The 10,491-nt window shown below is 49.0% G+C and overlaps 1 long non-coding RNA gene and 1 pseudogene across 1 annotated transcript; both read right to left on the bottom strand.

Annotated features, from left to right (window-relative positions):
• Positions 1 to 1,655: 1,655 nt before the first annotated feature.
• LOC114208485 (V-type proton ATPase 16 kDa proteolipid subunit c pseudogene) lies at positions 1,656 to 2,264 on the bottom strand (annotated as a pseudogene).
• A 321-nt stretch (positions 2,265 to 2,585) lies between these two features.
• On the bottom strand, positions 2,586 to 10,284 carry LOC148164509 (uncharacterized). The gene is made up of 4 exons (XR_015767972.1): positions 10,197 to 10,284; positions 9,467 to 9,534; positions 8,512 to 8,604; positions 2,586 to 4,196 (listed from the first exon to the last, which is right to left on the bottom strand). It is a non-coding gene; the product is annotated as an uncharacterized LOC148164509 (long non-coding RNA).
• Between the last annotated feature and the right edge of the window lie 207 nt (positions 10,285 to 10,491).

Below are 10,491 nucleotides of genomic sequence, written 5' to 3'. Positions count from 1 at the left end.
TGAAGGATACATTTCGGAGTTGTTGATGAGCCAACAGCAACGGTTCTGAGTACTGTTCAGATGACTCAACAGTATGGGTCAGGAAGGTACTTGGCTGGCTGATGACTCAGCCCCTCCCAGTGCCTTGTACTGTAGAAGACTGTCAGGAAGGCATGTGTCAAATGGTGTTAGGATGAACCAGTTTTCCCCCTTGATGCACAGCCCCTGAACTAGAATGGCTGCCAGATGGCATGGGGGCTAGAACATGAGCACCCAGGGTATGAGGCAATCATAGGAAGTTTGGAGACTGCAATCCTTTTAAAGGCAATGAATGCTAGGTTGATAGGAAACAAAGTTATAAAAAGACTAATCACCAAGTGAGTGGTCATGGAGAACTCAAATCATCATTCTTGCCAGAGAACCTCCCGGGCCTGATGATGTTTCTATGACCTGGCTTGTGTCAGAGACTCTGGAGGAGCGGAACATGAAAACACATGAGGCCAGAGGGCCCAAACCAGGCCGTACATGTCAGCTTGGTCCTTGGCTTCTGAGCAAATGGCCAAGAGGAGATTGGAAGAGTCAGTATAGGTCCTGGAAGTTCTGGTCCATAGAAGGCCTGGGCACAGTAGTGACTCAAGGAGCCTGATTCAAACCAAGAGGCATCAAGGGATCGGGAGACCATCCTGGTACCGATCACACCTCCCCTTGAGGACACCATCATCATTCTGGGCCCCGCGTGGCCTCCCATTGTGTACAGGAGGCCCTCTTGTTATGTGTTTGCTGTGTGAGGAGTGACTCCTCCTGATGGCCTTTCCTTCCGGGACTCTTGGCATTTCGTTGCCCTGTTCTCACAGTCCCTCTCCATAGTAACAGACGCTTCCACTGAGTTAACACCTCAACCCATTAAGCTTAAGTGCTTTTCAAAACATTTTATTATTGGCTGAGTGTTTGTGAAGCAGCTTACCTTGGACTCCCATCGGCTTCAAGAGGTTTTGTGCCTGTCTTGTATTCCAGAGGAGCTGTGCCACAGACCCAGCACATCTGGCATGTGTGACTGCACCCTTCCCTTCCCTGTCTCTCCAAAGAGCATGATGCCACTCCTGGGAAGGCCATGAATTCTGATTTCGTCCTTTATACCACTGCCTCGCCAATTTAAACAGGGACAACATCCCCTTTAAGAAAATGTTTTTTTTTTTTTTTTTTTCCAGTCACAACCGAGAGCTTTATTGGACTCAGCTCGGCTCAGGGCCTGACAGGCCCAGCGCACTGGCCCCGCGGCCCCCGGCGGGCGGGGCTGGAGGAGGGTGGTTCCATCCAATGAGTCTCGGAGCAAACGGTAACCCCACAACGCAACACTACCTAAGATTACTATATAGTTGGGAGACGGAGGGCTGTTCCACAGACGGATGAAGAGATCAAATCTTTATAAATAATCAACATCCAGTGAAGAGAAAATGACAACTCTAATTCATCCTTATACACAGAGCACTCTAGGGCAGATGAGTGGGGGAGGCAGAGGCCTGCATCCTCACTGGCCGGGGGCCTGGATGGGTAACGAGTGGGCCCAGATGTCCACGGCACGGGGCGGGTGGGGGCAAGGCCGGGGTAACAGACGATGGGCACTGGGACACTGTGCATTTACAAGACCAACTATCGGGGGGGGGCAGCTACCCCGTGCATGCGTGTCAGGCTGTTCATTTTGGAATGAGGGGTTGGGCTTTACATCATATTCTGTGACTGGCGCGCTCGGAGAGGGGCTACTTTGTAGAGAGGAGGAGGGCAACAATGAGACCGTAGAGGCCGAACCCCTCGGCGAAGATGAGGATCAGGGTCATGTCCACAAATAGCCGGGGCTGCTGGGTGGTGCCACGCACACCAGCGTCCCCCACGATGCCAATGGCAAAGCCAGCCGCCAGCCCGCTCAGGCCCACACTCAGGCCAGCACCCAACTGGAGGAAACTCCTGTAGAGGCTGATGCCATCATTCGGGGAATTAGCGATGAAGACTGCCACCACCAGCCCATAGATGGCGATGATACCAGCCATGACCACTGGGATGATGGGCTTCATGATCAGTTCTGGCCGCATGACGGACATGGCCGCCATGCCGGTGCCACTCTTGGCTGTACCATAGGCGGTACCCAGGGTGCCGAAGACCATAGTGGCTGAGGCGCCCGTGACTGCGAAAAAGGAGGCGTACTCGGGGCCATTCTTGGCCTCGGACATGTCTGCGGGTGGGGAGAGGGCAAGCTCAGCGGGCCGAGGCGGGGGCGAGGACGGGCCGGGCCCGGCGAGCAAACGGGAGCAGAGCAGTCAGGCGGCTGTGAAGGTGACCAAGAAAATGTTTTAAATTGTATGTTACATGGATGGAATCTGCCCCCCAGACTCAGACAGTGAGCACATGACTAGCTGCTCTATTGATTGAGAAACCTAATGGGCCACGTTCTGGGTCCTTTCTGAGACCCTTCCTGATACCAAATTCTTTAACTTCTGTTGGCAGCCAGGCACCTCTCTCTGCCTTCCCGTTGGCATCACGATGCAATAGTGTGGCTATCTATCCCAAGAACATAACATTCATTTATTAACATCTTGCTAAGATTACTTAAGTAGGCACAAAAGTGTTTAATAGTAAGTAGTATTACATAAGAGCCATGAATCTTGAGCAAAGTTGACCTATTCATGAGGCATCTCCAGAGACCCATTTCGATTTGTGTGCATATGTAAGGGGTAGGGGTAATAAACATCGGAAGGTCATGATCAGCGGTAGATACAACAAATAAGGTGCTGATTGTAGCAGAACCACCACATGCTCTGTTGTGATTTTCTTTCTGCACCTAACATAGGATTTGCAATATAATTTGCATGTTATACATTAGATAGGTAGATTAAGCAAAGACTTGAAAAAAGAGCTCTCTGATAAGAAGCCACCGTACATATTTGCAGATAAATTCCATTCATGAGGAGATTTTGATTTCAGGCCCTTCAAAGAGGGTTGTAAGATAGGGGCAGCATCTAATCTTGAGGCAGGTAGATAGTGGTGAGATGGCTAATCATGAATAATTTTAAAAGCAATCTGGGGCTAAGTGCGATGAGCTGCAAATCACCTCCTGGGTTTGGGCCGCTGGGGGGAGCGGAAGCCGTCTTGGTGATGGAGAGCAGAAAACAGAAGAGGCAAAGCTCTCCACATTCCTTCCCCCAATCCCATTCTGGGTCTTCAATTGTTCTGAGACCCAAGGTGCCTTTTCGGGAGGTTTCCTGGAGTCACGGAGAGCCCCACATCTTCCCTGAGCGGGGTGGGAAACCGTCCCTCTGCTTGTTGCTGGAGCCGGGTGGCAACCTGGGAGGAGCCTGCTTGCTGCCCTCAGACATCCCTGCTGCTATGTGGTCCAGCGACGAGGATGTCTGGCAAGAGGGCCACTGTTGTCTAGGGCAGGTGGGCTTCCCCGAGCCCCATGGCTTTGGAGACACCGCAGCAAAGAAGAGAACGGCCACCCCGAGTTTCTGGAGGGGCCTTGCACTGATGAGGAGAAAACCCAGGTCAGGAGGAGCCGGCAAGGAGGGAAGAATGGTCCTGGGGCCACGGGACTCCAGACTCGAGGAGGGGCGCTGGGCCCAGATGTGCTTCCACCTGTTTGGAGGGCAGGGTTTGTGGTGGGAGCTGGTGGGCCCTGCGGTGTTTGCATTTTGCAAATCAGACACTCTTCGGAAAACCCTCTCCCGTAGCCCACAACTCTTAAGTGTGGCCTTGACAGTGTGAACCTACAACATTTCATCAGTGCATTAACGACAGCTAAATTGTCACGGCACGGTTTCATGTTCATTTTGAGCGCTGCCTTTCGGCCACCCCCCAGATTCTCTGTAATTGCCACACGATGTTTTCCTGCGAGTCCAGGGCCACATGCCTGTTTTCACGCTCAGGCCTTTGTGTCGTGTCTTTACTCACAGGCCATGTTGCTGCTGATGGTGGTGGCAGCTAACATGGATGTAATGCTAGGGGCTTTTCAAACATTAACTTGTTTAATCTTCACGAAACCCCTCCGAGGTAGGTACTACTCTTAGTATTATTCTTCCCATTTTACAGATGAGGAAAAAGAGGCACAGAAGTCACACAGGATCACATTCCAGTAAGTGGGGGCCGGGACTCATGTCTGTTCTCTCCGCTTTGCCCTCCGTGCTTCTTACCACTTGGCAATCGGTCCACTACCTGCTTCTCGAATGCTGTAGGAGCATGAGTCAACACTAATATTTAGGGCGTCCAAAGGCTGTGGAAATGTGTGTCAGCTATAAACATTCCCATCCTTGCATGGATGGGTGCATTCAGACATTTATTGACCACTCAGCCCCTGCCAGAGCACCGTGCTGGGAGGATCAAGACTGACACGAGCTTACAGTCTTTGAAAAGTCAACCGATTAAGTAAGAATCACAGTGATAAGTAATAAAGCTTATGCTAGATAAAGTTTAAAATAACAGTAGCTAATATTTACTGAGCATTTTGCTATGTATTGCTAGGCACTCTTCTCGGGGCTTTTTGTGGATTCTCTCATTTAATCCTGACTGTGATCCTATGAGGTAAGTGCTATTTTATCCCCATTTTACAGATGAGGAAATGCAGGTGAGGCGAGGTTGTGTAATTGCCGAGTGATACAGCTACTTAATGGTGGAGCCAAGACCATGGGGGAACACATCCGGAAGGTGTACCTAGTTTAAGCATTAGGGAGTCTCGTTCCAATCAACTGGCAAGCAGTGCTCATTGAGATAACCAAATACAGGAGGTTCTTCCTTCCTTTAGTCATTCAAAAGCATTTATCAAGTATCTTGGACATGCAACGCATCAAGGGAGGGGGTGGTGGTCTGTGGTGGGTGGATACAGATATGGATAAGGTAGAGTATCTGCACTTGCAATTAAGAAAATGCGATTCAGTAGCCAATACTATGTTAAGTATTTAAGGATATAAAGAGAAGAATTGCTCCTTGATCTCAAACTGATTAGCATTCTAACAGAGTGAGGGCAGGCAAGTTGGCTCATGCTTATACGCACACAAGTGATGGAATGAAGAGTGTGGACTTAAGAAGGGAGGAAGCTGCACCTATGGCCCAGATTTTAGTACTGGAACTCCAACTATGTGACTTTAAGCAAGCTGCTGACTTCTAGAACATTAGAAACAGAGGTCCGGCACCCTCACATTACAGACAAAAGTTGTCAGAAGCTAGAGAAATGTTTGAAAAACTGACAAATTCTGCTTCAAGTGTCCTTTCCAGCCCCGAAGACTGTATGAATCTTAACCTGTGAATAATTGTTGAATTTTTCAATCACACACAGTATACATGTCAAGGCTCTGGCAATCTGCAGTTTTGGGAATACAGTACTATGGAGTCTTCTCTGAGCCAGGGAGAGGAACTTCAAAGGAAAATGGAAAGCACAGAAAACATGAAGGAGAAAATGGAAAGCACAGAAAACATGCTCATAGCGCTTGTGGGTATCTTAGGCAGGAGCTTGGAGGTGATGGGAGGGAGAATGGAGGGAATGCCAGAAGCCACTGCTGGCTGGAGTGGAGGAAGGCTGGTTGCAAGAAATAGCACAGGGCCAAATGTAGCACTTGGGAGGTCAGGGAAAGGCGAAAAGAAGGAACAGGAGGAATGTTTTCCCAGGTTTAAACTGTTTTCCTATTCATTAACATATTGCCTATGTCAATTATCTGCGTAAGTGTGCCCCGGGCATTCTGTACTATGCTTGGATGCTTTGGGTAAATGGATGGGGAGAGTCTAATACCAAGTTCCAGAAACTGTGGTAGAGGGCAAGGTCTCCAAAGCCTCCTACACGGAGCAGAATTTTTATAATCTACTTGCACAACTAACCTTTAACATTCATCTGGAGCCTTTATTTCTTCCGCAAGGACCCTCTGTAAGCTGGACCCTGCTCACCAGCTAGAACTAGGGGCCAAGAATGCAGAGAGGAGTGAGTTTCCTATTCTCTTTAGATAGTGACTATAAGCTGAGCATCGTCAATGGTGGGGATGGAAAAACAGGAAGAAGTGGGGGAAGGAAGGCAGAGGAGCAAGGGAGGGCATTGCCTGGTAACTCCGATCCAGTTCCTTTGGGCAGTTTCCCTGGTTGACGCTTCTTTAAAAGCCACGCGGGTTCATTATTACCGTCCTTTGGTCTGTCGTTCAAGTCTTTACATGATTTGTTTTCTTATGTTCTTCTTTCGCCACAAAAGCAACCATGGTTCTGATTCCAAGCACAGTCACCAAGCAGCCCCCAAGGAGGTGGGCAGGGAGCGTCCCAGAAATCATCCGTCTTAAGGATGTCATCTTGGCAAGACTGCCCTGTCTGTACCAGCCAGGGAGGAAAAAGCCCATCATATACACTTAGATTTAGACACGTTCTGAGGGAAGTTAGGAGAGGATGGGCTCTTCTGGAGAACCTTGCCTCCAGCCCTGAATACATTCTCTCGAAGCAGAACATGGATATTTCCTCAGACCACCAGAGCATTTTTGTGTTATCTTAATAGTACATAAAAGCTATTTGCTGTAATAAAAAATTACACCAGGCTTGGAGTCTAAAGACTCAGGTCTGAGATCTGGCTCTTTCACTTCCTAGCTCCGGTCGCATCGCCTCCTTCATAGCATGGTAATGAAGAGCAAATGAGGAACGTTATGACAACACATTGTAAACTGTAAAGTTGTGCAAATATTAGTTAGTTTGTTATTGTTACCTAGCAATACTCAGGGATTGTTCTTGTCTCTGTTCCAGTTAAGTAGCTAGGGTCTGAGTAACCGAGGGCTTGGCGGGTTCAATTACAACGGGAAGGTGAAATTAGAAGAGAGAGACTAATGAGGGTTTCATTTTGAAGACCTAGAAGAACGCTACAGGTGAACCCCATGCCATTCTCCTGAACAGTTGCCTGGGGGGGGGGGTGACTACTAATCCCTTCTCACTAGGGATTGGGGGAGAAGGAATGTATTTATACCAGGGATTGTACTGAACATCCCCAGGCCCCTACCCCAGCATTGTGTCTTGGGTGTTCCAGAAGGCTTGGCACCCTTATCAGCTCCTTCTCCTCCCACAGGCCCAGCTGTAGCTGCTTTGAAAGTGTCTCCCCTCCTGAGTGATCTCTCTCGCCCCTGTCTTCCAAACCTGGTCCCACTGTCTGCCTGGGCTCAGTGGCTGATCCTTGGCTTCCATTCCAGTTCTCGCTCTCTGTCTCCTCCCTTGGATGTGATGCTTCAGAGTCCCCCTTGCTTTCCGGGGCCCTTTCCCCTCACATTTTCATCACCTGAGAGGGGAGGGAGGAGACTCGGGTTCCATATTCCCATCTGGGAGCAGGCTGCATTCTGGCGGAGGATGTATTTAGAAGTGTTTGGACCGAAGGATCTTTTTATGCTCCCTAGCATTCACCAGAGTGCGCCCCCTGATGTACAGATGTTTGGGGTGCTCCTTTATGTGGCTGTTCTCCTGCTCCCTCGACTTTTCCAGTTTGCCAGGCAGTCTCTTGGAAGCTCCCATAATTGCATCCTGTATTATGCTGTGCACAGGGAGTCGTGTCTTTCTGTCTGGGAGGACACCTCTGAGGCTCAGTTAGTCCTGGGAGCTTTTCCTATGCTGCATCACGGCCAGGCCCTGCTAACCTCTACTACTTTCTTACTGGTGGTTTTTGGCATCTTCCCTGGACAGCTTTTCCTATGACCACGTGTGCCTAAGCTTCCAGATCCCCCCAGCAACTCATCTTGGCCTCGAGGATAACTTTCTTACACGCTGGCTACATTAACTTCCTGGTCTTGCCTCCATTTTGATACCTTTGGCCTCTGCTGAGGCTTGGGGGCGAATGGCCCCCGTGTCAGGGCTCACCTCACCAGTGCCGACGATCCCCTACCTCCCAGCGCTGGGACTGGTCTGCTTATGCTGTCTCCAGTCCCCACCGTTGGAGTTGGGAAGAAAGAGCTTCTGGGCAAGATGCCACTAGCAAGCCTGTCTCCCTAAGAACAGACCCCTTTTCTCTCTAGTAGAAACCTACCCCTTCTCTCACAGCTGTGTGAAAAGAAGCCAAATGCCCATTCTTAATGTGTAACAACTGAGGCTCACAGGCAAACTGCTGTTATCTCAGCAGGAGAGAAATTTGCAACCATTTAAAATCCCTTCTCCTCAGTGTATGGTTATACACACACCAGTCCATATTTATTAGTGCAGATGGTGAGAAACTCGTCGTTGAAAGGGCTTAGAGCACAGAAGGAAATGGATTTTTGGCCTCACTCTGGCCTTATAAACAAGAAGGCTTGAATGATTTTAGGTTCCCGATTCTCGCCTCAGAAGAGCACAGTTTCCTTCTCTCCAAACACAAGAGGTTGTAAATTGGTAATTCATCTCAACCAAAGGCCACATGATGAGCAATTGTAGAAGTATTTTTTTCCTTGTTGTGTAAAGGAGGAACCCGACATCTGAGTGTGGGTTCCAGCTGGTATTTGCCTTTTCACCATTTGCAGCCCAAAGGCACGGTCTTGGCCAGCCCTGGGCTCACAGTATACACCTCCTTACCTGCATCACGGCCAAGGCCATCCGGGCCATCTCGAGAGGAAGTCAGCTCAGCGTTTCCATGTGACTTCTTCTTCTTCTCCTTTTTTTTTGCAGCTAAAAAATAAATCAGTTCTAATAAAAACATTTATACTATATTCTTTATTGTCAGCTAATCCTGCCCGAACTCATTAAATGGCAGTGTGTGGGTTATTTGCTGTCAGTGAAATTATCAAAGGCATTTTTCAGCTGGGGCACCAGGAAAACATATGCTTCAATGCCAACTAAAACAATAATGAGGAAATGTTATGATCAGTCTTGACCAGATGACCCTGCCCATTTTAGATTAGTTCTTAATTTCAGCACAAGGGTCATCCTGTGAATTCTTACAATAAGTCACTGCTCACCACTCACATGAAAAAGATGTGACTTATTAGAAAACTCACTGTACTCATTGCAGTTAATGAGATGTGGAAAGCTTTGTAATTTGATTTGCTGGGCCATATGCTGTAAAGGGATACTGCTGATTTCATTCCTCCGTATTTAATTTAAGCAGTATGCAATACCTTCTTCATATGGCTACTTATATAATAAAAATTAACTTGGGGTATAAAAAATACACCATTGTGGGGTTTATTACTTGGTGTGGTTCAGTTTCAAGTGTTTTTCATGGAAACATCTGTAAGTAATGTGTGTGGGTCTAATTTTAAATCCCGCCAAATATTTTCCATTTAACATTTGGTTTAACTGACAAGCTTGCAGAGGTGGTTTTCAGAGTTGTTGGTAACAGATATGTACAGTATTCCCAAGGCAATAGCCCCCCCCTTTTTTTAATGGCCGACAGATAACAGTAACGCAAAACTTGGTTTTTGACCTTTTTAACATTTCAGTGGATATGAACAGCAGTTCAGAATGTAGGCACTTCTATCTCTTAAAGACCCAGCTGCGGTTTAATCTGGTACCCCCTAAAAATAGTTACCTTGGTTGTGACTTTTGTTTCAACATCTGTGGGTGAGGACACGGGTTGCAGATCCTCTGGAAGGCTGACTGTGGGAAAGGGACCCCGTTCAGGACAGGGGCCTGCTTCCCCTCTGGAGAAATGGGGAGGGAGGAGGGGAGGAACAGGGCTAACAGGTCTGAGAAAGGGTCAATGCCCGAGGGGGTCTGATCCTCAGGAGAGGCTAACAGAACCACAGTCTCTCTATTTTCCTATTGTTGAAAGAATATATTTTTATATAAGAATATAAATATATGTGTATATATTCTTGCCTGACTCTTAGGGGGCACCCAGACCCCCTGGACTATCCAAGAGTCTGGTCAGCAGCTGGTCTGTAAAACCACAAAACGAGGACGTGAGGTTGCCGGATAAAATAAGAGAACCCCCAGTTGAATTTGAACTTCAGATAAACAGCAAATATTTCTCAGTAAAACTACGACCCGCGGCGTGCTGCACTTTTGCTTGCTCAGTCGGGCACCCCTACCACCGGCCGGCCCGGCCGCGGGGCTGACTGCCTTCCATTCCCGGGCCCGCAAGCCTGATCCAGGTGGTGCGATGCGGGCGGCGGGCGGGCAGGAGCCACAAGCGCCCCCTCCGGGCTGGGGGCCGGCTCCGCGCTCCGCTCGGAAACGCGCGGGGTCGCATCGGGGCGTCGCGGAAACGCCGACTCAGCACCGGGGCGGGCACGAGCCGGGGACCCCCAGAAACATACCGAAACTGTCTCCATGGCTGCCTCTGAAGTAAAGTGGTGTGTGTGGGAAGAGAAACTCGAGGGGGAAGTTCAACCACCAACGCAGAGGTGTGGAGTGAAACCTCAGGGAAAACCGTCGGTTTTGCTTCAAGGGAATTGAATTGTGAAACTCGCGTTGCGAAATTCCACCCGGTCGGATTCTGTGAGAACCGAAGTTTGTTTTAATTGTCAATTAAAGCGAATGGGGGCCCGGGTACCCGGGATCCCGCAGGAGTGGGAACCGGCGGGGGTCCGATGACAGGGCCGGCCACTGGGG

Source organism: Eumetopias jubatus, unplaced genomic scaffold, assembly GCF_037043125.1.
Source record: "Eumetopias jubatus isolate StellerSeaLion01/CBP00866 unplaced genomic scaffold, mEumJub1_p1.0 scaffold_4, whole genome shotgun sequence".
NCBI lineage: Eukaryota > Metazoa > Chordata > Mammalia > Carnivora > Otariidae > Eumetopias > Eumetopias jubatus.
This window is presented reverse-complemented; position numbering and strand designations above follow the sequence as displayed.